This window comes from Mizuhopecten yessoensis, unplaced genomic scaffold (genome assembly GCF_002113885.1).
Source record: "Mizuhopecten yessoensis strain PY_sf001 unplaced genomic scaffold, ASM211388v2 scaffold7781, whole genome shotgun sequence".
NCBI lineage: Eukaryota > Metazoa > Mollusca > Bivalvia > Pectinida > Pectinidae > Mizuhopecten > Mizuhopecten yessoensis.
The window spans coordinates 942,451-965,018 of NW_018407219.1; the positions used below are offsets into that span (position 1 = coordinate 942,451).

General features: G+C 35.6%; 1 long non-coding RNA gene across 1 annotated transcript; it reads left to right on the forward strand.

The window, feature by feature from the left end:
- The first annotated feature begins 332 nt into the window (after nt 1-332).
- Nucleotides 333-2,436, forward strand: LOC110454369. The gene is made up of 3 exons (XR_002463370.1): nt 333-390; nt 1,225-1,272; nt 2,240-2,436. It is a non-coding gene; the product is annotated as an uncharacterized LOC110454369 (long non-coding RNA).
- Nucleotides 2,437-22,568: the final 20,132 nt, after the last annotated feature.

Genomic DNA, 22,568 nt, shown 5'->3' on the forward strand with positions numbered 1-22,568 from the left:
CTTGCAAACCACCTCAGTAATTCACTAGGATGCGTTATACCCGAAATCGCCTGTCCGATCATGAGTTGATTTTCATATACAGGATGAAATATATCATACTGCATCAAGCTTGTTTACGTTCATGTGGATTCACCGGCAATGGCGCCGACAACAGCTTTTTCACAATATCCATTCGCTGTACATTATATGTTATAGCTGTTTCTATTGATTGTTTACTTGATATGCAAATGCAAATACATGTTTGTTTAAAATCATAACGTCGGTGTGGAATCGCGAACTATTTCTCGCGCGTAGCACATGGAATTTGATATGTTGTTAGGTCACTTCCTGTACAAACATTCAAGCTGACAAGAGAAACGAAGACGAACACAAATGTTTTATTAGTCTCCTGTAAGTAATCGATTACAAAATGCAAAATGAGGTTATTGCCCTATCATTGTAACCACACGGTGTGTCCCAAATTACTCATTAAGAGATCTATATATGTACACGATTTGTTTACAAACCTTGAAATGTTGAATTCTTAACACTATCGATGCCCGTGTTGGTTGATCACGTGGGAATGCGGGACATTTAATTTTAGGATTATTAAACGGTGCTGCATGAAATTAAGCAGTCGTTTTCAGACCTGTCTACTTAATTTCCAATAGTTCATAAACTTTGAGCTGTTCATTGAGACAATAAAATTAATTTATAACTCATGATTGATTTACCATTGAGTGGTATATTGTACAATCAACTCTCCCACAGGTTTGTGGTAAAGCCTACTTCAAGATAGCTCAATGAGCTATATATAGACACACGATGTTTTAAGTATGGAGGCTTTGTTGGATGATAGAATAATATACAACATTACTTGTATCAAACCGACCATAATTTGTACCAATAATTAGTTGGTATGTCATACAAATTTTTCATATTGACCATTACACTTAGACCTATATTATAAAGAATACGTTTCTTGTCATATTACCACACTTGTAATATTAAACTAATATATTTACATTCTTGATGTTTGTTCTGTATATAAACCTACCAACTGAAAACAACTGCTATTAGACTATGAATACACTATTAATACAATAATGGTTGACAAAATTTAACACAATGGGTGCTTTCATGCTGGAAATAAACACTGTTATGAGGGATATTAAGCCAAAAACCTGATAGGTTTACATAGACATAAGTGTCAAGACATTAATGCCAAGGATTTTATATTCACAGACATCAGCTGAGAACCTGGACCCAAGCATTCCTGCTGACACCTGAAATGTGTGTTTTCTTGTTAATTAGTTGGTGTGTTTTTTTTAAATCATTTCCAAAATGTTTTCTCCTAAGAATAGTCACCACTAGACAAATAAGTGTTGCAACAATTGTGTGTTTCCTTCAATTTCACTGTGTCCTATTTTGACCTCATTCTCCTTTGCTGTGCACACACAAAACCCTTAAAAGTTGTGTTCTTTTCGCTCTCGGTTCATAGCTATAAATAGTTACAGTAGCGTTGTCTCAGGTTGGTCGCAGCTGGTATTCGAGTGGTCTCCCTTTTACTACGAAAAATAAGAATTTACTTCTGCTGTTGTTATCAGTTATATATTTAATTATTTCGTTTTCCATGGATCTTCGCATATTGAAAATAACTATACAGTATATATATCAACGTAAGACACATGTTGCAGTGATACTGCCTAAAATTAATAAATAAATAAATAAATAAATAAAGGTACCCTATAAGCACAGTACAGTAGAGGCAATTTTGATTTATGCTGAATGAGAGGTATTTCTCTTTCATGAGAATCATGTTAAAGGATAATTAAATTTTATATCAACACATTTAGAATATTTTAACAGTTTTCATTCATTTCATAATTTCTGTATTTTATTGAATTTGTGAAGAGCTTTTGTTCTGTGCACCGCTTCTCAGGGCTTTGCTTTGGTATGTACGCCATATTTTGTAAACTCAAAGTTGCTTGTGCACTAGTTTGAGTTGCTCGCTCCTGCCTTTGGCTCACTTTCCATAGAATATTTCCCAAGTTTTTCCTTGCCATTGGCCGGCATTAAACTGCTGTATTTTATTATCAAAGCTAAAGATTAAAAATAAAATTCCTTTCTGGTGATTATCAATATCAAAACTGGTGAGTTTATAAATCTCTACTTATTAACCTGTATTATGAAAAAGAAGAAAAAAAGATAAAAAAAAAAAAAAAACCAATATCTGTCTGTCATTTGTTGGTTTTATCAGAAGAGGAGGTCTGCGACAAGCAACATTCATGCTCCAGAGCCCCAACAAGAGAAACGCCCACGACGGTCTGCAGCCCCAGCCCCAGCATCTAGCCAGCGCATTGAATCCTCTTCAGATTAGGAACATGGGACAACCACCATAACCGACGAAAAACTAAAGGACCTAATGAAGGAAGCCTATGGGGGAAGCCTTCAAAGGTGGCCGTGCAGAAGCTCAACAAAGGTACATTCCTAACGCATCTGATACCCACCAGCGCTGTGCAGATGGGTTGCCTCCCCATGATGCCAGTTATTCATTGCCAGTGAATGTAGCAGATTCCATAGATGGGTCAAAGAATATACTTATTCTTCCTGCCTCAGAGGTAGCTGATCAACCTTCCAATACAGAGTTTTCCAAACTATCGGGTACTCATGATCAGCTGACTACCCCACTTGTAGATATTGTTGATCCTAAAACAAACAACAGATTTTTACTGGAAAATAAGTAGACATGAGATCTATCACGGAGAAACAGCAGGACACCATGCAGATGGTGGTTACCACTGATGACAATGGGGTTACCAGTATTATGGTAGCAGAATACAGTAGAAATGGCCCGACTCTGATAAACAAGGCACATGTCGAGGAAATGTAAACACAGCGGTTTTACCCTACACAACACATGTATACATGTATATATATTTGTAAACTGCATTACATTTACAATACATATAAAGCACTGAGAAGTGTATAAACCTCTTTTTTCTATGTATGCCACTTGTGCGAAAACCATGGTTACCACATCAAAAAAAATTTAACCCAAAATTTGACCCCCGCAAGTAGTAATTTTTTTCCTAAGCTCTGTCTGAAATTAAAGATTACCTAACTGGTTGCAGAATTATCTGGGTCGCAGTAAAATTGTAGAACTTGATTTTTTGCAATTTTGCGTCGTGTGCTGTTGTCAAAATTTTACCTCCTGTAAAGCTAGCTTTTCATGTGTACGCACCCTTTCGTATTATGGCCAAAATTTTATTCTCGAACCAAAGAAATCTTCTTTCTTTTTTACAAATGTGAAGCTCACATAGCCCACTTCATCATGCTTATACCAATTTTAGTACAGTTTTATTTTTATATTTTTTTTACATATCATTATACAGGGGTTAGTCATTTAACAAAAATATCACCCATGGCCACAACCCTCTACTGTACTCTGCTACCTTATACATCACTTTTTTTCCCAAAAAATTTTATCAAAACCTTTTAAATGTCTGGAAAATGCGACAATGAACACAATGATGTATCCGTTTCCTTTCTCACTTTAATAGTGACCGAGTAATATGAATTCTCCTGAAAAGTGTATTTACCAATTCTGCTCTCAAACTACCAACAAAGGGAGGTAATCTGAAAAATGAAAACTTGAATAGGTTTGTAGTTTTCATGAATAAAATTTCTTTTTGGGTGAAATATGATGCCTTGAGATCATGTGCATGTAGAAAACAAACAGTACAGTGATACTATGATGTTACTGTCTTGTTTGATGACGTCATAGTAACTGTGATGTCATCATAACTATGACGTCATCAATGGGCATCTATGACATCATCGAGGATCACTGATATCAAAATATTGAACACTAGGAAACCCATCTCAACAACAAACTAGCAACAGACACACTTCCCGTAACCGATGAACAGCACAGAAATGTAAGATATTCTGAGAAATCAGACAAGTGCCACCATAGCAACCGTTATTTACTTTCCTCGCCTAGAATTGACAGTGACCCTCAGAAATTGTTCATTTAACATATTTCGCTAGAAAAAAAAGATTTTCTTCAGCTGTAATTATGGAAATAAAATTTATTGACATTACTGACTTTGCTTATTTCATCTGTATGCTGAATCAAGTGGAAAAAAACATCTAAAATAGTGTAATTAAAATGAAAACAGATATTTTACCCATTTTTACCCATTTTCAATAAATACAACTTTATGTATTAGTAACCATGGCTACCGGGTGCTGAACTGAGTGAAACAGACTGAAATCTAGTATGAATGCATCAGGAGATAGCCTGTGAACTATTTGATGTTTGGTATCAACTTTACCAATAACATAATTGACACATATGTGATGAATTGCAGAATTTCACAAGTGCCTGTGAAAGCGCGAGTTACCTCTCTTTATACATCCACAGGTAACAGGCTAATGACCTATATATAGACCTATCTATGTAACGGGTTTTTTGGCGTTTTTGAGTAGTTTTAAGTATTAATGAATGAAAGTGAAGCTGAATCAAGCATAAAAAGGGATTTTTTCAGAAAAAATCAAGTTCTATGTGTATATGGTAGCAGAATACAGTAGAAATGGCCCGACTCTGATAAACAAGGCACATGTCGAGGAAATGTAAACACAGCGGTTTTACCCTACACAACACATGTATACATGTATATATATTTGTAAACTGCATTACATTTACAATACATATAAAGCACTGAGAAGTGTATAAACCTCTTTTTTCTATGTATGTCACTTGTGTGAAAACCATGGTTACCACATCAAAAATTACCAAAAAATGCCAAAAAATGCTATTTTTAACCCAAAATTTGACCCCCGCAAGTAGTAATTTTTTTCCTAAGCTCTGTCTGAAATTAAAGATTACCTACCTGGTTGCAGAATTATCTGGGTCGCAGTAAAATTGTAGAACTTGATTTTTTGCAATTTTGCGTCGTGTGCTGTTGTCAAAATTTTACCTCCTGTAAAGCTAGCTTTTCATGTGTACGCACCCTTTCGTATTATGGCCAAAATTTTATTCTCGAACCAAAGAAATCTTCTTTCTTTTTTACAAATGTGAAGCTCACATAGCCCACTTCATCATGCTTATACCAATTTTAGTACAGTTTTATTTTTATATTTTTTTTACATATCATTATACAGGGGTTAGCCATTTAACAAAAATATCACCCATGGCCACAACCCTCTACTGTACTCTGCTACCCCAGTGGGTACCAAAATCCAACACAACAAAAACTTTGTCTATCGAAGAATTGACAACAAACTTTTCAATTTTCATTGCGGTTTATTGTAGTAATGCCACTCTTGCTTTTCCCCAACTCCTCAAGTACCAACCAATGGTACCCCATTTAGCATCCAAGCCGGCCGACTGGCAATATTATGACACAAATTTCTGCCGTCGCCGCGCCAATTCATTTGCATCCCTCCGTTGGGATACATTCCATCTAGAACTATGGAATGACGCCCTGTCGCGGCGTCCCACTTCGGGGACGTTAGCTGCGCATACAGTACCAGAGTCGGAGTACGTCATAAATTTGCTCGCGGGGAACATTGTGTGGGTTGTCGCTATCACACAAATGCGGCATTTGTGGGGCAAAACATTCCATTGCTCAATGTTCCATTATGGGGCATTTACCACCACAAGCGGCTCCAAGGTTTCGCCCAAATTTTCGTCCCCGACAGCAAAACCACTTCAACCAACCACGGTTTTTCCCGTGCGGTAGTGGATTCGGACCACGAAGATACCGATATAATAACCCCTATTAATGTAAAAGCATTGGCACAGGTTCTCGAGGAGTATGATTGGGATAAAGCAATGTTTTTGATTGATGGCTATACCAATGGTTTTAAAATTCATTTTGAAGGCAGTACCATGGGAAGGACTTGCAGTAATATGAAGTCTGCCATTGAGATGCCTGAGGTGGTAGATAAAAAATTGAACAAAGAATAAGTGGCGTGCAGATTTTCCATTCCCGTTTAAAGATCCTCCCTTTTCTAATATCCATATGGGCGTGGTCCCAAAAAAGGTAGAAGGTCAGTTTCGTTTAATTCATCACCTCAGTTATCCTAGTGGCGGTTCTGTCAATGATGGAATTCCAGATAAATATTCATTTGTACAATATCACAATATACAAGATGCTATTTCATTCATTAAACATTTACCCATTTCCTTTTTGGCATAAACTGATATAGAGGCTGCTGTCCGCATCATTCCAAATCATCCAAGTCAACGATACTTGCTTGGATTTAGTCGGAAAGAACAGTTTTTTATGATAAGTGCCTTCCCAAGGGACTTGCAGAAAGCTGTAGGATTGTTGAAGAGTTCGCTACAGCAATTGAATGGGCAGCATACCATCATTGCAAAGCATCAGCTATAGTTCATGTATTAGATGATTTTTTTGCTTATTGAACCTTTATATTCCCAGTGTCAGGATAGTCTCCAGAGTTTCAAAGACTTGTGTTCAGAGGTGGGGGTACCCTTAGAACCAGGTAAAACATTTGGCCCTAGTCAAGTCATGCCATTCTTGGGTATTAAATTAGATACATTGTTACAGGAAGCTCGATTACCTCTGGACAAGTTAGCTGAATGTAGGGCTGTATGTGTCAGCTTTCAGAACAAGACAAAAAATACACTCAAAGAACTTCAGTCGTTCATTGGGAAACTTCAAATTGCCACAAGTGTGGTACAACCAGATCGCCCATTTCTACGTCGTTTGATCGACTTAACAAAAGGTGTGAAAAAAATAGGTCACAAGATTCGTCTCAATAACGGTAGTCGAGCTGATCGTCAACTCTGGGGTGAATTTTTAGAGCATTTCAATGGCATTTTTTTTTTCCTCCCCGATGTTTGGTTAACATCTAAAACCCTTAGTTTATATACAGATGCATCGTCTACAGTAGGATATGGAGCAGTGTTTGGTAACTCATGGTTCAATGGTACATGGAGTATAACATGGGTCAAACCACACATTACTATTTTAGAACTTTACCCGATTGTGGTAGCTTTAGTTGCCTGGGCTCCACAATTTGCACAGAAAGCTATTTGGTTATTTACCGATAATGTATCACTTGTATCCATCTTGAATGCCCAGACTTCTCGTGACACCAAAATTATGACTTTGGTTCGGATTCTGGTATTGAACTGCCTCCAACGCATTATGTTGGTGCGCGTATTCCAGGTTCTAAGAACATATTGGCTGATGTTTTGTCTCGTTCACAGGTAAAGCGGTTCAAGACACTGTTGCCTTCTGCAGACATACTTCCAACACAAGTACCCAGTCATCGGAGTCCAGAAGCCTTGTTCCAACTCTAACCAACCTGGTCAATGCGTCATTAACACCAACCTCACAGAAACTGTACAATAAATCCCTTAAGAATATTTCAGATTTTTGTTTGGAGTATTAAGGTATACCACTACACATTCCTGTTCCCTATACGGCCATAACCCTTTATGTTGCTCATGCATATAAAAATGGCACAGCATATAGCACAATCTTATCCCAGCTCTTAGCATTAGCCTTCATCCACAAAGTCAATAACCTGCACGACCCAACCAAAGTGTTCTTTGTCCGCAGATTGGTCCTAGGAGTCGCACGTCTAGCTCTCTTATTTTATACCCGCTTGCCCATAACACAGCCAATTTTGCATCGTCTGTGTAGATGTTTACCCAACATGGTGGCATGCCTATATGATAATATAATGTTTCGAGCTGTATTTACTACAGCATTTGATGGCAAGAATCGGAGAGCTTTTGGCATTTAATATGGTACAAGCAGAGAAAATAATGCAGTTGGGCGATGTTTCCTTTGAAATGAACAATGATCAGGTAGTCAAAGTGCATCTAGTTTTTCGTAATTTCAAACATAACATTGGTCAAAAGCCACTCTCTGTCCCTATTGTAGCTCTTCCAGAAAATACCTTTCTGTCCAGGACAGGCTCTACATGCTTATGTTAAGCAACGCGGTGCACAGGGAGGTTGTCTATTTTAAGACAAAGATGCAAAGCCTCTTGCCCGAAAGAGATCTGAATCAGTAGTTCATAACTGCCTTTAAGCTTGTGGTCTTGACGCATCCAGATAAAAAGGTCATTCCTTTCCGCATTGGAGGGGCCAGTCATGCCATTTCCATATGCAACTTCTCGGACTCCCAACTACGCATAATAGGTCGCTGGAAAGCTGAAACTGAAACTTGCATGGAATTCTTAATGGCTGTCATGACACATATCACCTGGAACTGTAGCGGGACGTCTTCCAATGTTATAGCTATACAGATATTTGAATTCCAAGTACTCTGGTTCTACATGAAATTGTGGCGGTACGCCCTCCAATTAGAACAGGAGATTATGGATGATTTTCAATATTGAGGTTAGGACGCTAAGAGACAATATGATGTAATTATAAACATTGCTTTTATTGATATGTTGATGTTTTGATGCTATGCTTCCTCATAGGGGTTTGTGCCGGTCCGCCCACAAATGACTTTTGAATATACTGACTAAAAGTGGCATACATTGCTCTGATGAAGAAGTTAGTATTTGAATGGCTACAATAAGGTATCTGCGCAAAAAAAAGAATCTGAAACAGGACGTTTTTTTCTCTTAACAATCAAGGACCTGTTTTACGGGCCTATTCACTTGAAAAATGTTGTCTTTGTTTTAACAATTTTAAATCGAAGGGAAGCAAATCCACAATTCTGCAAAAACGTGCCAGGCATCGTTAAATTTTTACACACAAATTGAGGTGTTCTGCGTCATCACGTGTATTCTCATTTTTTTTTACTGGCAATGACCTGAACCCTTGTGCACATCTTATACTATAAGGAAGAGAGTGTTTGAATTAGTAGGTGAAGTAGGTCATCTGAAATAAATGATGACCTTTTAGAAGTATCGTACATCTTATCAAAGAATCAATCAGCCTTCACTCTCAATCATGGATGTATTTAGAAATGGATGAGTTTTAGAACTCAATTAATATCAAACTCTTGTTTATATATAATGAAATTGTTAGTAACATGGATCAGGGTAAGGAACTTAGATTTATTTTCTCTGATGTATGCAAAGCATTTGATAGGGTTTGGCATAAATGTCTAATTCATAAACTTAGGACATATGGTATTGGTGGAAATTTGCTTCTCTGGTTTGAAAATTATTTAACAGACAGAATGCAAAGAGTTAGCACTGAAGGATATCACTCTCAGTTTAGGACTATACATGCAGGGGTACCTCATGAATCTATTCTGGGACCACACCTATTTCTTCTTTATATCAATGATATTACTGACAATGTTTCTACTAATATTAAACTTTTTGCAGATGACACTTCTCTTTATGTAATCATAGACAAAAACCCAGTTCAGGCAGCCCAAATTCTCTCGAATGACCTTGTACACATTAGTGAGTGGGCATATATATGGGATACAAATTTTAACCCAAATAAAGCTAAGTCAGTTGTATTTTCTAGAAAACATAACCCAATATCCTTTCAAAACAATCAAATCACTGATTCAAAATACATTAACGTATAGGACTAACTTTTACAGACGATGCATCATGGAAACAGCACATACATATTATATATGAAAAAGCATACAACAGATTAAATATTCTTCGTTATATCAAATCTAAGGTAGGTCGTAAATCATTAATTAAAATATACATTCATTTATAAGACCAATTTTGGAGTATGCAGACATTGTATGGGATAATTGCACCTCACAATCAATTGAATTACTTGAATCTGTACAACAAAAAGCAGCTGGGATTATAACTGGTCTTCGTTCAGGGACATCACACAATAAACTCTATAATGAACTTGGTTGGGAAACACTGTCTGCAAGAAGGTTTAAACATAAACAAATAATGATGTATAAGATAATGCATGGACTCTTACCTTAACACTTACAAAATGTCACAAATCCTTTTATTAACAATCATAAGAACAATCCCCACTCTCTTAGACAAACCAGACTCTTTAACCCACTTATGTGTAGAACTAATAACTATTTTGACGGTTTTTCCCCTTTATGTGCCGCAATGTCAACACTATGGATACTGATATGTGGAACTCTCCATCTCTTGCTCTGTTTAAAAAAATCAAAACAAAAAAAAGTTAATCACAGAGAAGTAACTTCAATTTTTAAAAACGACGGTGAAAGAAGGGTAAATATTATTCTTTGCCCATTAAGAAATTCCTGTAGTAATTTAAATTCTGATTTATATCGTGACAATTTGATAGATAGTCCAATTTGTGTTTGTTCTTTTGAATACGAATCAGCCTCTCATTATTTCTTCAATTGTTCACTGTATATCGAACAACGAAATACTTTGCTTACTTCTTTGAATAATATTAGTTACAGTTGTGGGATCGCACAACGTTACACGATGTGCGGTGTGCGCACGAAGTGTGAACGATGTATGAACGATGGGCGAACGATAAAAAATTGGACGATCATTGCTTTCGCACATTTGTCCGCACGATGGACGAACCTTGTGCGATAACAATCGTGGTTTGTGTAAATTGCCTTAAAAATTTATACGGTTTCGTGTTTAAACATATAAACTTGATTTTTACGTATGTTTCTATATTCTAGCTACATCTGTAAACTTCTGTTTCTGTCTATACATTTTCATAATTAGGAATTGTGTTTTCGGTGTTTTTAAACAAACTTTATCGACACATGTAAAATTACAACACGATCTCGTATACAGGTAAACATGACCTCTTTATACATGTACCTGGACCGTAGTTTTCCCCTCGCCCGGGGCACTTACGTAACTCGTCGTGTAAGGCCGGGGGGGGTGGGGTGAAAATCCAGGTGAATTGGAGCTATAGGCAAACGAATGCAAATAAACAAATACTATTCATTACGGTCATACGGTATCGCATATCAGCTCTGTGTGTCAGGCACTGGTTGGGTAAAACTCTGGACACATTAAATTGTTATTTACCTGTTCGGTTACCTTAGAGCCAAACCCATTCTTGACAGCCTAACGGTCGCCTTAATACTGTGCAACACGCATTGTGAAATTGTATCATCTTGATTATTGTGATGAGAAATTACAGATATATTCAAAGTGTACATTATCGCATACGAGCCTTTTGTATTTTTGTCATTCCGTAATTTAGATCTACAAATTATACCAAATCGCACAGTTGTGCGGAGAGAATCGCACAACGGGGCGAACGATTGTTAAATCGCACAGTTGTGCGCACCATGTGTGGACGATGTGCGGACGGTGTGTGAACGATGTATGCACGGTGTGCGCACGTTATTTTTGGTGCGTTGTGCGGTCACACAACTGTATCATAACCATATGGATTTAAATGTATTTTTGCAAGGTTGTCCTTCATGTGATCTGAATATAAACAGATAGATGCTAAGCCATATTCAGATTTTTATTGGAAAAACTAGGCGTTTTATTTTTTATATGACGTAGAAAGCCATGATGCATTATCTGAAATGTTAATGGAATAACAAAGTATAAACTTTTTGATGCATAATGATAAATGAGATTACAGTTGAGTAGGTTTGTTATATCTTGTTTATTTTCTGTTCAATATAATAAAAATAATATTATATTGCCTTTCAGTCACATCATTTAAATTTGTACTTTTTACTCATAAACAGTACTAGTAGCAATGATATACTGGTCAAAGTCTACCCTTACTGTAGATATGATATACTGACTGTGATTATGCTTTATTTAATAAGAAAATAATTGTATGTGTGTTGGATGTATGATTGTAAGTTGTTTGTGTATTGTTATTGTGATGTCCTATGCTGAGTGTTTATCACCTTTTTGTTTGTCATGTTGGAGTTATCTCCCCTTATCCTTTAATTAGTATTACTCTTTATACTTATATATATAATTTTTCATTTCAAAGTATCCTTAAATTAATTAATCATTATTGTTGTAACTACATTGTATATATTTCAAAACAAGTTCACTGACAAATGACATAACACGATAAGGAGACGATATTGTAATCATTTTTTGAAAAATTAGCTGCATGACATTTAGATGATTAAAAATTGCAAGGTAGCTGATAGGGGAGGAGGGAGGGTTCAATTTAAGTTTTCACAATTTTTTCTCAAACCAATATGGCGTCTTGATACAGCAGCGAGAGTGAGGGGTTTATCAGGTTCCACCCCACGGGGCTCTCGTTGCTACCTCTGACCAATGGGCATTAACCTTGACCCATTTTAACCAATGGCAGCTGGCCTTGACATATCTTTAACTTACATAAATATTGAGAACTGATGTCACAAAATACGGAATCAAAATCTATAAAAAAAACATACGGAATAATTTCATCAAACAAAAAATTGTATATAAAAATATATACTTTAATTTTTATATTTTTTACTTGTGACACTAGAATCACCAGTTTGAAAACAAACTCAAAGCCTCGCATCATTTTTTTCTTCCCTCTTTTTTCCAAGTCTGCATTTCCAACACATTTCATACTCTTGCATCTTGCAAAACATGATCTGTAAATGTCATCAGCTATTAATACGGCATCTAACTTTAATATATATATAAACAAAGTAACAAACAAACACACATTCCCTGAATTCCATTGATAATTGTCTATTAATCTGACAATTGTTTGGGCAATAAATTTAATGTTTTGGTGGCCATCTTGAAAAGGAATCAATTTTCGATTCTTTTCCAAACATCTTCTCTGTTGATTAAGGTTCCGCTCAAGTCAAAGCTGTTGCCTAAAATGAGCTACAGAGAAGCATGTTTTTAATATAACATGTGCATCTTTGACAAATCAGTCAGTATTTTTCATATAATTTATTTTTTATGCTTTATTTCATCTTATGGTCAAATGGGTTTTAGTTAATGTTTTTAAATAACATCAGTTTTGAGCAGAAAGGTAATTTAATTGAAGGATATTAGCGAAAAACAATCATTATACTATTTCTATGGAACCCTGACCTAACCATGTGGCAATTCTCGCGATAGAATTTCATATACAGGGACGATTCTGGACATAGAATTTAATATACCTTTGCTCAAACTATGGGTACCTCAAAGAAAAAGAGTAAGACAAGGTTTGGGATGTCAACAGGTATCAATTTACTGAAACGTAAAACTGTTCGACCAGGGAGGACTAAATATAAATTTGTTATTTACAAGAATACCTGCAAAACTATAACAGGCCCAAGTTCAACTTTATCATTGAAGTTTTACAAAAAGATAATATTGCAAAATAGAACTCTGCGCTGAGCAAAGAGAGCACTTGTGTCACAAAATTATATAAAAAAATATATAGTGTGTACAATGCATCTGAAAACAACTCAATAAAACTTAAAATAAATAGAGCGAATAACTAATGTGGACATAGATACAGGTTTGCCAATCTTGATTGTTTTCAACAACATGTCACGTCTATAGCTCTACATGCTTGTTAGTGTAGACATGCGTTGTTATTGTCAGCGAAAGGTGAAGCCGCTATAAAATTAGTGTCTGAGCAGGGCACACTTGGGTTGGCAAGTGTTGTGTTAGCAGAGTGTCAAGGATGCCGTCAAACATTTACTTTTGAAACAATTCAAAGCTTCCTCATTCAATGAGATTTGATATTAATGTAAGGACAGTTTAGGGGAGTATCGTAACAGGTAATGGGCCTGCTCATATGAATGAGGTTTTGGTAACTCTCGACTCGCCAGGTGTGTCGCAAACCTCCTTTTCATCAATTGAGGAGGAGATAGGTGAGAGGCGGAAGAATGCTTAGCAATCCGTGTTGCTACTTGCGGGCAAAGAAAAAGGCAGATTGACATTAACAAGGGTAACTACTATGGGGACGTTCCCAGTATCACAATGACTACTTATGGTGGATGGTCCAAACGGACCCATAAACATAGTTATAATGCGCATGGTGGTAAAATGATCATGATTACTAGCTATACCAAATTGAGAATTTTTTATTACTAATTGCATTCTAATGTTGTTATAGAGTGGGCAATCAAATATAAAATGAAATGCATTTTCATTTTCATGTCCACATCTACATGCTGGTGTGTCATTCAGATGATCCATATATAAGTCACTATTTAGGTTGCTAGCATGATTTCTTAGCTGACAAATAATGATATTGAATTTTCTTGGCCCATAGTGTTTAAGTGTGCTAGCAATTTCTTCAGTGTTGTTCATATTATCAGACTTGAAGAAGTTTTTAAATTGTTGAAGGGAAGTAGCATTTAAATTTTCTGCAGATAGAAGGTTAGATTCTCTACATTGGGGGAAAATAACTATTGAAATCTTTCTCAGTTCTACAGAAAGGGAGATTGAAAATACGGCTATTTCTTAATGGGTAGCTTACATTTATATTGCTGTGAAGGTATGGTTCAATGATGTCTTCTAGGTACTTAGGCGATTCATTATCTAAAATTTTGAGCATAAGTAATAGTTTATGATTTTTTCGCCTACAACAAAGTGATTCAAGTCCAGTTTCTGCATAAATCTTACAATGAGAGGTCCCTCTACGCAATCCTGTAATAATTCTTAATGCCTCTAGCTGGATTGACTCAAGAATATTTTTATTTTGGTTTCTACAGTTATCCCATACTACATCCCCATATTCTGGTATTGGTCTAATAGAAGAGGTATATATTGTTGTAAGACTCTTTCTATCCAATTTGTGTATTAACATTCTTAATATATTCATTCTTCTATAAGCTAGCTCATAAATATTGTCAGTATGATATGTCAATTGTCCATCACTTCTAAAAGTTAAACCAAGATGCTTATGAGTTTGTTTATTAATTACAGTTTCATATACTGTATTCAGTTACAGATACCAAATAAGATATCTGGATGAGTTTGTTCCCTTTTCCTCGAGAAGATTACAGATTCAGTTTTTAGTGAATTAAATTTGATACCCAATGTTTTTGCCAGTGCATTAATATAACATAGCTCATTAGTTAATTTCACTGCAATTTCATTTTTATTGTTGTCTATTACTTCATAGAAAGAAGTATCATCTGCAAAAAGTTTAATTTATCTTGTTACATATTCTTTTATATCATTAATAAAGATTAAGAAAAGAAATAAACCAAGGACCGAGCCTTGGGGTACACCGGCTTTGACATGCTTAAAAGTTGAATAAAAACCCTCCGTTGATACTCTCTGCTTTCTATCAGAAATATAATTACTAAACCATTGTAATATTTTCCCTTTTATGCCATACGATTCCAATTTAAAAAGTAAACCCTCATGCCAAACTCTATCAAACGCCTTACTTACATTACATAATACAATTCTGATTTCATTATTTTGATCCAAGTTATTTACAATAGTGTCATATATAGATAATAACTGGTTTACAGTCGAGTCTCTTGGTGAGAAGCCTGATTGGTGTTTCGTTATGATAGCACATTCTTTCATATAATTAAACATATATTTAAAAATAACGTTTTCAACAATTTTGCCAAAACATGATGTAATAGATATTGGCCAATAGTTAGATACATCATTTTGAGCACCATTACCTTTGTATATTGCATTAATATAAGCTGTTTTCCAAGAAAGAGGTATCATACCAGATTCAATAGTCTTATTACAAAGTAAAGTTAGAGGACATATTAGAGAAGGTGCTAATTTCTTTATTATCTTGGGTATCATACCATCTGGGCCAGGAGGTTTTTTTGATCATTAAGTTAACACAGTTTATCTTTAATGTCCTCCTCAGATATAATAATAGTGTCTAGAAGGAAGGGAAAAGTATTTTCATGGGGGTAAGGGGTTCAAGATTTTCAGAAGAAGTTGATATTGAGCTGAAGAAGTTATTTAGACATTCTGCTTTTTCAAATATTAAGTTATTATTTTCAGAAAGAGGAGGAAGACAATTTGATACATTATTTGAATTCATAACAGATCTAGCAATTTTCCACCATTTAACTTCATTTCTAGCCTTTCTGAAATTTTCCCAATTAATTGCAATGTTGTTATGTACAGCCTTTTTATGTAACCTATTTCTCTGTCTAATTTTTTGCCTTATAATATTCCTCATCCAAGGTTTATCATTAGGGCGACCAGTTATAATTTTGGATGGTATACATTCTTCTATTTGATTAATAAAAGAATCTGTTGAAAAAATTATTAAACTCATTCGGGTCAAGATTATTTATTAGTATTTCCCACTTTATTTCATTTAGAGCTGTATTCATGTGATCAAAATCTGCATTGTCATAGTTTAATAGTTTTCTGCTAGGATTTTTGCTTAAAACAGAATATGAACAGGTAAAATGAATAACAGAGTGATCACTGCATATTGGTGTGTTCACTGTATTATGTTTTATAAGATTAATATTATTAGTGAATAAAATATCAATAGCAGTGACAGTAGTTTGTGTTATCCTGGTAGGTTTATTGATTAGATTTGTAAAGTTATATTTTACCATTAGTCTATTTAAATGGTGGTTAGTAGGTATATTCAACATATTTACATTCATATCCCCAATTATTATGATGTTAAGTGATGTGTTACATGCATTATCTAGAACATGGTCTAATTTATTCCAATATTCAACATTTCATTCAGGTCTATAAATACATCCTAATTATAATTTTTGCTTATTGAATAATACTTCAATCAATATCATTTCAATATCATCATGCTCAAGATCAATTCTTCTTTCAGTATGTTCTGTGTCTTTGTGATAAATAATTACTCCTCCCCCAGTTTTTCTATCAAGTCTGAATGTTATCGGAGTGGGAGTTAAGTGTTATTTTAGCATCAGTTATATTTGGAGAAGGATGTGTTTCAGTAAGACATAAAATGTCACTTAATGTAATTCTGCTTCAAGGATATCAAGTTTGGTTCTGAGAGATCTAACATTAAGATGTGAGATTTCTATGTTACATTGGGGTCCTTGATTTAGTTCAATATCATTGCAATGAAGTTATATATTTTTAATGGTACATAACAGATATTCAATGTTTTTAAGTTTGAAAAAATGTGATTCATCAAAAAGTAAACAGTATGTAAAGTATTAGCTAGGGTATGTAATTTTACCTGCAAATGCTCGGATGATCAATGTGATTCTTATCAACTACACATCCAGAGAATTAATTAATCGGAACTAGGAATTTGGGGAACGCAACATGCTCCCTTAACTTACAGATTTCTATCATAAGGTTCTTCTCCCTGAATTAACACTTCCAAGAGAGGGTAAAAGCTAAGGAATAAAAGAACTGGGTATTTGGATGAGTTTATACATTAAATTGGTATATAGCAGGATAACATGTTGAATGTAAACAGTCATTCGTAAAACTATGTACTGGTTAAATCCATTACATGACTAGGGTCCGTACAGACCTTGAAAAGTGCTTAGTTTTGAGAGGGGTGCTTAGAAAGAAATACTTAGAAACGATCATGTCCTTGAAAAGTGCTTAGTCTTTTACGTGGCTTGCTTAAAAAATGCTTGTGTTGTTTTCCTGTACATGTCTCCATTTTAATTACAAAATTGTAAAGAAGTAATTAAAAATAACAAGAGGCCCAATGGGCCTGCATCGCTCACCTGTTATTAATCTAACACTTGTAATCTTAAGATTTCATAAGAACCTATTAAAAGATTTAAACATATGACGCCTCTGACCTTGATTGTTGAACAAGGGCATTAGGTTGAAAGTGGATCAAGGTCATTCATTTGAATAAACTTGATAGTCCTTCATCCCAGCATGCTCCAGGCCCAATTTCAGTACCCAGGCCCTTTTGCTTATTGAAAAGAAGTCGCTTGAAGATTTTACAACATTTGACCCCTGTGACCTCGAAAATTGGTCAAGGTCATTCATTTGAACAAACGTGGTAGCCCTTCATCCCAGCATGGTACGGGCCTAATACCAGTACCCTGGGCTTTTTGGTTATTGAGAAGGAGTTGTTTGAAGATTTTAACATAGTTCAACCCCTGTGACATTGAAAGACGGTCAAGGTCATTTACTTGAAAAACTTGGTAGCCCTTGATACCAGCATGCTACTGGCCAAATATCATCTTCCTAGGCCTTTTGGTTATTGAGAAGAAGTTGGTTGAAGATTTTAACATAGTTCAACCCCTGTGACCGTGAAAGTTGGTCAAGGTCATTCATTTGAACAAAGTTGGTAGCCCTTCATCCCAGCATGGCACAGGCCTAATACCAGTACCCTGGGCTTTTTGGTTATTGAGAAGAAGTCGTTTGAAGATTTTACGACATTTGAGACTGTGAGCTTGAAAGTTGGTCAAGTTCATTCAGTTGAACAAACTTGATAGTCCTTCATCCCAGCATGCTCCAGGCCCAATTTCAGTACCCAGGCCCTTTTGCTTATTGAAAAGAAGTCGCTTGAAGATTTTACAACATTTGACCCCTGTGACCTCGAAAATTGGTCAAGGTCATTCATTTGAACAAACTTGGTAGCCCTTCATCCCAGCATGGTACAGGCCTAATACCAGTACCCTGGGCTTTTTGGTTATTGAGAAGAAGTTGTTTGAAGATTTTAACATAGTTCAACCCCTGTGACCTTGAAAGACGGTCAAGGTCATTTATTTGAAAAACTTGGTAGCCCTTGATCCCAGCATGCTACTGGCCAAATATCATCTTCCTAGGCCTTTTGGTTATTGAGAAGAAGTTGTTTAAAGCAAAAAGTTGACGCCGGACAGACGGACGACGGACGACGGACGACGGACGGACGGACGACGGATGCCGCACCATAACATAAGCTCACTTGCCCTTAGGGCAGGTGAGCTAAAAATGGGAAATGTGTATTCAGTTATCACTTGTTGATATTAATTATTACAGTTGTTTAATTTCTAAAATAATGAAGTGGTTTTAAAGCAAATCCCTCCTTTTTCTAGTCATTTTTTCTGTACGAACCCTGCTAAAATATGATTAATATGTATAAATATTCTTTCAAATATTAAAACTGTACATTTACATTTTTTCATTTTGATTCTGACATTTACATGATTGTTATTTCAGTATGTTGATTCAACAAGCGAGAAGCCAACAATTGCAAGTAAATGTAAAACACCAACAGACGATTAATTTGACTTTACAGGAAGAAATAATGCAGCCAACAGAAACAGACCATCTCTAAGGTGCTCTGTAACATTAAAATATTATATTGACACCATAAAAACTGTTTACATTATTTATAAAAAAAACTTTAAAATTCACAATAGAAAAATATAAATATGCAGTTGATGATCCTAACTGCTGTATTCAGGTACAATTTAAAGAAAGCACATATACATTTACAGTGTTTAACTGCTACCTGACAATATATAAGCAATATGAATAACATCTGGGTTACAGGTTAATAATCTAAGAATGAAATTGGTTGCATTATCTATGACAAAACATAAGGAGATTGCATTGACTGGAATACAAATAGGCTTTATTTAGAAACAGGAAATAGGGATACATGATAGTTCCTAGTTTCTAACAATGTATGGATTTGACTTTAGTTTAGTGTTATATAAAAGTATGAAAATTCAAATATTTACAGGAAAGGAAGAACAAAGACAAAAAAGACATCTTCAGGTAGAAGAAGCAGTATATATAGTGACAACTTCATTATTAAGGTACATACAATTAAAGCATATTGTTTTATCTATTTAATTATGTCCATTCATATTAATTTTTGTGGTGAAATAAATAAGAATTTTTACTTCATAGGTCTAATTCACGAGTCTCGAAAGTGAAATTTGTTGGAAGAAGTATAAAACACCAGAGGATTATTGATGCAGCAACAGATCAACGTGAATGGTATAAGGGTACAGTGTCGAGTGTTAATTCTGGTGTTGACTGCGAGGACAATGCAGTTTATGAAGTTGTATATCAAGGAAAGCAAGAACTGTTCGAAGTTGACTATTTGCTTTAGGACTTCCGATCTTCATCCTTGATATTTATTGACGTTTAAAAGTGAGTAGATATTAAAGAGTGTGAGATACTAATCATTTATTCAATAAGAAAACAAAATCTTCAATTAGATTCATTTATGTTGAAGTAAAGGTGAAGATAATTGAAGAGTTCGTATCTAGATAGACAAATGGTTAAAATTATTTTTATATGGCTAATGTAATATATCCAAGATATATTTCAAGATTTCAATCATATTGAGTTGTCAATTTAGTGAAAATGGTAACAATTTCATGTAACCAATATATGTAGGTTATGTGTTTCAAAATAAGCCCCTCATGTAAGAGTGTTTTACAAGGTCAAGGTCAATGTGAAATATATGAAGCAATATGTTTTTGGATCAAAGACTTAATTGAATATAACCTTGACCTTTGAACATTGAGTCTGGTAACTGTGTAACAGTTCGTAATGTCGTGTCTCAATGGAGCAACCCAGGTTCGAGGGAGTACCTGGCAGAATATCAACACTTAAATGAAAACCAACCGTCACATATATACACAAGGTACGCTTATACGTTTACATAACGCAAAATACATATCTTTTGATGAATGACAGTGACAAAAATCCTATTCCCGCTACTTAACCCCCTCTCAAAAAAAATACGTATCACAATAGCATTTGACTACATAGAACCTTAGTGAGATATAAACTCTTCATAATTATATACACAACACATATTTCTGCACATCAAAAACAATACAAATTTAAATATATACAATACCCCTTCCATATACAATTCCCTATTATATCAACCAACATAACAAATTATAGGCAAGATCAACAATTGTTATGACTAATCTTTAACTCGGATATTTGAAAAGCAAACCTTTAAAGATTTCTGTATATATATGCATTTTTTTCCATAAAAAAAAAGAAATTCAGAAAAATAAAGGTGTCCCAATATAATCATCAGGGAACTCCAATATTATATCATCAAAATGAATCAACATTTAATAGTACTCAACATAAATCAACAGATCATATATACAAAACAATACATGTCCAACTATGTGGAATATTATAGAATTTTGACACTAAAACACTGCACAATAATTTTTCTCTAAAATATATAACCAGTTTCTTAAATATATCTGTCAGCATCTTCCGCACTGGCCTACGCGATACAAATTAGTATTATGTCCAGTTAATGGAATAAGCTCTTCAAATTTGTTACATAGTTCCCAGGTTGACACACACAAAGACAAGCAACCATTATCCAATCTCGTCCTACGCTCCACAGAAAAAAAGTAAATAGATAAAAAAAAAAAATCACCACAGGAACAAATCCACCCCAATCCCTTCTGCGAATGAAGCGAAAACATCTTCCTTTCCCAGATCTATTGCACGGCGTTTCCTAGTGGGCCTATGCCTCTCCTACCACCCTTCCATCCTCCCACACAACAACATGTACTTCTTCATCCCTACACTGATACGTGGGAGGGATGGGGATGTTAGCAGATCCCCGGGCCTCAATGACAGCCTTTTCACGAGCCCACTGAACCTCTTCCCTACGTTGAGCTACCCCTGGCTGCCACTCAACTCCACACAATCCGGATGGTGACAGGGACATGAGTGCCTCCCCCAGACTCACATAACGCCGGTTTTTATCATCCACACCTCCATTCCGGTTGACACTTTCCTCCGCCTCCGAAGATTGCTGCTTGCTGATGAAGCTGTTCCCAATGACGGTGGAGGTGTCTTAATTCGTTGAAATGGGAAGTGACCCACACCACTACAGGGAACACCATTCCCCCCTCAGGCCATGGTACCCTCCTATCATCATCAAGGCTGTCTAATTCCCACTGCTGGACAGTAAGTTGTACTTCCGCCATTTCTGTTACAATGTTATATGTAAAATATGATATTACGATTTCATGTAAGTAAGATTTCCTTCTGATTGAATGGACGTCAGGTTTCAGCCAAATAGAGAGCTAACCTCAATAACCTCCTGTGAAGTTTAAAAAATAAAGAACTTGAAGAAACTCAGTACTGATCATCACCTTAATACTTAGAATACTTGTTTTATGTGCCATTTTAATTATACTATGTATAGCTATTGATATGTCCTATGTTGATATCCAATGAGATAGAAAACACTAGGTAAAGAAACTCAAGAATGTTCGATCATTACCAGTATATATCTTAATCATATTAATAATTTGTTTCTTGATCTTTTCAAATACCTCTTATGATGATCTATAGATAACGCTATACTTTTTATCACTACACAGAAAGGAAAGAGTTCAGAAAAGAAAAGGAGGAAGGAAATAAACAAAAAACAGAGTGTGTGGACGGTGTCCGTGGGTGGGATTCTAGGCGAGTACATTTCCGGTGCCTCATTATCCTGCCTGCTTGTGTGCGAACTGGAGGCAGTGTCTCGGAGACCATATAGTCACTTAACTCCTCCTCCACGATAGGAAAAGTACAGGGTGTTGGGATGGGTTTTTCCTTCCCCCTGGTAAGGCTTAAGATGGTCCACATGGACAGTAGTGGGCTGGGATGATGAGGTTTTCTGTACCTCATATGTTACATCAGTATACTTTCTCATGACCTTATATGGTCCGGTCCATCCTTGTCCTAACTTGCAATTTATTGCACGCAGATACTACTGCCATACAAACTGTCCAACCTCATAAATTCTCGGCTTTAACCCTCTATCAAAA